The sequence below is a fragment of the Elephantulus edwardii genome, unplaced genomic scaffold, assembly GCF_000299155.1.
Source record: "Elephantulus edwardii isolate Elephantulus edwardi_28Jun2011 unplaced genomic scaffold, EleEdw1.0 scaffold00181, whole genome shotgun sequence".
NCBI lineage: Eukaryota > Metazoa > Chordata > Mammalia > Macroscelidea > Macroscelididae > Elephantulus > Elephantulus edwardii.
The window spans coordinates 6,171,166-6,177,081 of NW_006399931.1; positions in this window are offsets into that span (position 1 = coordinate 6,171,166).

Genomic DNA, 5,916 nt, shown 5'->3' on the forward strand with positions numbered 1-5,916 from the left:
TTGGGTAGTCAACAACATATGAAGAAATACTCAAAATTACTGGCAATAAGAGAAATACAAATCAAAACCAAAATGAGATACCTTCAATCCTAGTAGCAGTGGCATAGTTTAACAGGACGACAAGAAATAAATGTTGGAGAGGATGCAGAGAAATAGGAGCTCTCATACACTGTTGGTGGGATTGTAAAAGAGTGCAACCACTCTGGAAGGCAGCTTGGCATTTCTTCAAAAAGCTGAACATAGAAATTCCTTATGATCCATCTAGTCTGCTGCTTAGAATATAACCTGAGAGAATGAGAACTGAGACACAGCATTTGTACATCAATGTTCATAGCAGCATTATTCACCATTGCTAGAACAGGGAAATAGCTCAAATGTCCAACAGGGAAATAGCTCAAATGTCCAACCACAATCAAATGACTGGTGGTACATTCACATGATGGAATACTACACAGCATGCAGGAGCAACAATTTTAAAAAATTACTATATATCTTGGGAGAGACTGGAGAGCATTATGCTGAGTGAACTAACTCCGTCTCATAAGGGCAAATACTGTATAAAACCGTTATTGTAGAAATAGTTAATTAGTAAAATGTGTGTTAGGATCCAAGGTGGGGGAGGGTAGGAGCAGAGAGGTGAGGATGGGTGGGGGTCATCATAGGGTCACATTTGATGGGTAGAGGGATGGATGGGTAAAGGAAATGCAAATGGGAAAGATCCGGCGGGGATCTAGAAAGACAGAGCAATGGTGGACATATTTCAGTGTTGATTAATTTTATAAAATATAAGGAGTGAGATGATTGTATGAAACAATATGAAGGAAGATAGTGTGATAAACAGTGTGTACAAACTTTATTAGCAAACCAATATAAAATATAAATTTAATTTAAAAAAAAAGAGTGTTTATTATAGAACCAAGCAAGCTGGAACTGTTAACAATCTCAAATCTCTTCTCCATCTATCATGATACATCCAATTGGCCAGCCCAGCAGTAAGAATCTTCTTTTTCTTGATATGCTCTTCAATCTATTATGCATGCATTTTGTTTATTTTTTTAGTTTGAGTGTGTGTGTATGTGTATATATATAAAATATATGCCATGGTTGTATCCTTTCTCCATACTATTCAGTCTGTATGTTAACCAAATAATTTGTGGAACCTGGATGATCTGAAGATGAATATGGCCTCACAGTTGGAGGAAGACTCCTCAACAACCTGTGTTATGCATGTGACTCAACCTTGCTTGCAGAATATGAAGAGGACTTGAAGCACTTACTGGAAAAAATAGAAGGCTTCGGCATAGATTGTTGTTGTGTACCATGGTATCAGAATCAACCAGTTGGGTTTTCAAAGGCAATTAATTACCCACCTTTCTCCCAGAGAGTGATTGGTGGATTTGAACCATGTAACTTTGCGTTGACAGTGCAAGTCTGATAGCATCAAAATACCAAAAATCTTCACCTGAACCAATAGAAAATAATTAATGCACATAGTGTACCTGATGTCATAAATATACAGATATATAAACTATGATTAGTCTGTATATACATATATATATGTACATGATCTATGTATTTACATATATCACTATAGGTATTATTGTTGTTAGGTGCCAATGAGTATGTCCCATAGCAACTCTATAAACAACAGATCTGAGCCCTGACCTATCCTGTGCCAGTCTCACAATTTCTGACATATTTGAACCTATTGCAGCAGTCACCATGTGATACATGTGTAAATATATGTGTAGTATATAGCATTTTGTTCAGGTTAGCCAATTATGAATACTGCTGTCACAAGTATTTACATGCAAACATTTGTTTAGTTCATGTGTGTTCATTTCCTTGTGGTATTGCAGAATGATATGACAATATTTAACTAAGAAACTGTCAACCTGTTTTTGAAAAATGACTACACTTGTTTACATTCACAGCAGACATGGATGCATTTTTGTTTTCAATATCCTCACTTGTTCTGATTTGCCTTTTAAAAATACATGTGAAATGACAGTTTCATATTTAACTGTAGATTTAATTTTAACTTTCCTAATGACTACAAAGGGGCCCTGACGGCATAGTAAATAACATAATGGGCTGCCAAGTTAAGTGTCAGCAGTTCGAATCCATCAGCTGCTCCTCAGGAGAAAGTCTCCTCCTATAAAGATTTATTTACAGCTTCCAAATTGGCTCAGTGACAGTAGATTTGGGTTCTTTTTTTGGTAATGGATAACAATGTTTTATATTATTTCATTCGTTTATGGCCCATTTTTGTGTCTTCTTTGTAAACTATTAAAATTTTATGCGTACTTCAAAATTGGATTAATAATATTATTGATTATACAAGTTCTTTAAATGACTGATTATATTGTTGTTGTTGTTATGTGCCATCGAGTCACTTGCAACTCATAGCGACCCTATGTACAAGAGCTCCATACACTCCTCTATCCTGTGCCAACCTAGCCATCTCAAATGCACTTATTCCCACCTCTCTACTCACAGAATCGATCCATCTCACCGAGGGTCTTCCTCTCCTGCGCCGCTCCTCCACTCTCCCAAACATGATGTCCCTCTCCAAGGACCAGTCCCTCCTTGGCAACATGCCCAAAGTATGTCAGATGAAGCTTCAGAATCCTTGACTCCAAGGAGCATTCGGCTTCACCCTCTCCAGGACAAACCTGTCTGTTCTCTATAAGTTCTTTAAATGTTGAAAACATACTTCTTTATCATTTTCCCCTCATTCTGTCAACTTGGTGTCTTTCAAAGAATAAAATTTCTACTCTTGATAAAATTCAATTTTTCAAGTTTTCTTATGTTACTTGTGTTTTTGGTGATAAAGCTAAGAAATATTTTCCTAATCTAGAATCATAGAGATTTACTCCTATGTTTTCACCTTAAAGATTTTATAATTTTAGCTTCTACACTTAGATCTATGGTACATTCCTACTACTTTTCATGTGTGTGTAATAGTCCAAATTCATCATTTTGCATGAAGCTATTTAATTAATAGTCTCATAGCCATTTGTTGGGGGGAAATGTTACCCACTATTGAATTGCCTCAGTGCCTTGGTGGAAAATTAATTGACTCTAAATCTAAGGCTTTTCGTAGATTGTCAATTCTGTCCTATTGAACTGTGTGTATATCTTTATGCCAATAAGCAAAGTCACTTCCTGTAGCTTTGTGGTAAGTTCTGAGTTCTGAAAGTTTCTCTAATGCTCCTTTTCAAGATTGTTTGGACTATTATACTTTCAACCATTATAATACACTACGTCTACAACACATATTTCAACTAAAGATGCAGCCCTGGATGTACTCACCAGTTTATGCCAGGCATTTAGAGGGCAATAATGTGGCTGAATGACTAGAAGAAATCTGTATTTGTTCTCATTTCCAAGAAAGGTGATTCAACAGAATGTGGAAATTATTGAACAATATCATTTACTATCACATGCAAGCAAACTCTCCCTGAAGAAAACCTAAAAGTAGAATAGTACATTGAGAGAAAACTGCTGTAAATTCAAGCTGGTTTTAGAAGAGGCCGTGGCAACAGGGATGTCAATGCTGATGTCAGATGGATCCTGGCTGGAAGTGGAGAATTCCAGAAGAATGTGTATTTGTGCTTTATTGACTATGCAAAGGCATTTGACTGTGTGGATCAAATCCCAGAACACTTAATCCTGCTCATATGAAATCTATACCTAGAAGAAGAAGCTCTGTCCAAACAGCAAGGGAAAACTGCATGGTTTAAAATCAGGAAAACTGGATGTCAGGTTCTATCCTTTCTCCAAACCTATTCTATCTGCACATTGAGCCAATGGTTTGAGAACCTGGACTCTATGAAGAAGAAGGTAGCATCAGGATTGGAGCAGCATTTATCAACAAGCTGTGTTATGCAGATAGCACAATTGCTTACTCAGAGTGAGAAAGACTTGAAATGTTTGCTGTGGAAGAGCAAAGACTACAGAATTCAAGGTGGATTGCGTCTCAACACAAAGAAGACAAAAATCCCACCCCTGGACTAATAAGCAACATCATGATAGAGAAAATATTGAGATTGTCAATGATTTCTTCATCTTACTGGGATCCATAGTCCACACCCTTAGTACCAGCAGTCAGGAGATCAGGAGTGTTATTGCACTGGGCAATTCTACTATCAAGGACCACTCCAAGTGACTGAGGAGCAACGATGTTAGATTAAAGACTAAGGTCCACTTGGTTCAAGTCATGGTCTTTTCCATCTCTTGCTGTGCACCCAAGGGCTGGATGAATAAGTATGACAGTAGCAGCATTGAGGCCTCTGAGCTGGTTAGTCAAAGAGGAGTACTGTATATCTCATGGATTGCCAAAAGGACAAACAGGTCTATCTTGGACAAGTTGCTGCCAGGATGCTTGCTGGAGATAAAGATAACAAAGCCTCATCTCACATACTTTGGGTATGTTGCTCAGAGAGGGAGGTCGTGCTTGGAAAGGTGGCGGATTAGTGAAAGGAAGTGAAAGACCCTGAGGTCTGATGGATTGAGACAGTGACTGCACCAATGGGCTTATTTGTGTCAGAGATGATGAAGATGGTTCAGGATAGGACAGAGTTCAGATCTATTGTTCCAGGGGTTGCAGTGACTTGCACTTAACTCATTGGCACTTAACAACAACTGTTTTCTTTTTCTCCTTTGTTCATAAGTCCTCTTTAAATTTCTTTTAGTTAAAAAGACAGGGGCTAATGTAGTTTTTTGTAATAACTAGACAGTGTAAAGTGAACTTTTGGAAAGAGGCCTGTTAGATGCTGTTGAGTCACCTATGACTCACAGCAACCCGATTAACAAAACTTGTCTTATTCACTCATTAAATGCAATCTTCTTGTCAGAGCAATTTTCGGTGCCAATCTATTTTGTTGAGGGTTTTCTTGTCTTTCTCTGACCCTCCACCTTCCCATTATGATGGGTTTCCCCCCCTAAGCATTGGCTTCTCATGACAACATGTTCAAAGTGTGTGAGATAAAATTTTACCGTCCATGCCTCAAAGGACCTTTCTACTTGGATTTTCTCCAAGATGGATGTGTTTGTTTGTTTTCATTTGAAAGTCCATGATAATATATTCAATAGATTTTGTCAACACTTTTATCTCTCTCTCTTATATAGATTTTATATATTATATATGACTATATGCTGTTGAGTCAGACCTCAGTGTCAATTCAAAGCCAAGCTACTTGATTCCACCAGCTGCCCCTTTAACATTAACAGTTCTCTTGTGAAAGCTCATTTTATACCATTTTGCTCCTCGTAGAAGCAATCAGGAACCAAAAGACAAATTCCTTTAGAAACGTCTGCTGTCAGGGACCTCTCTAGAGCACTAACAAGCAATGATGTCATTCTAGAGACTAAGGTGTGCCTGATCAGGCCATAATCTTCTCAATTGCTTGCTATGCATCTGAGAACTGGGCAATGGCTAAAGATGACTGTTGTTGTTGCTAGATGTTACTCAGTTGAATACAGCTCATAGCAAGCCTATGAAAACCCACTGGCGGCTAAGCTGTGACTGTAAATGGATCCCAACTTGACAGCAATGAAGTATGTTGTTGGTTGTTTGGTTTTTTAATTCCTAATTTATAATCTCTCTATCTGATATTTCACTTTTAAGATAAAATTTTGTACATTATGGAGGCAGCTAGAGGGAGACAGCTGTAACTACAGATTGTCTCTTGAAAGTTTATTTGCTCTACCCTGTGACCTCTACTCTGTGACCTCTGTGGCCTTGGGCTCTGGTGGTGATGCTGGGGTCCCAGCTACTATGCAGCCTGAGGTCCTCCAACTCAGAATTACTGTTAGGTACTTAACAACTATGTATACAAATGTGCAAATCATTTTTTTATACTTACATGTTTATTATAAAGCTGAGTTCTCAAGCAAAGCGTGTATGTGTGT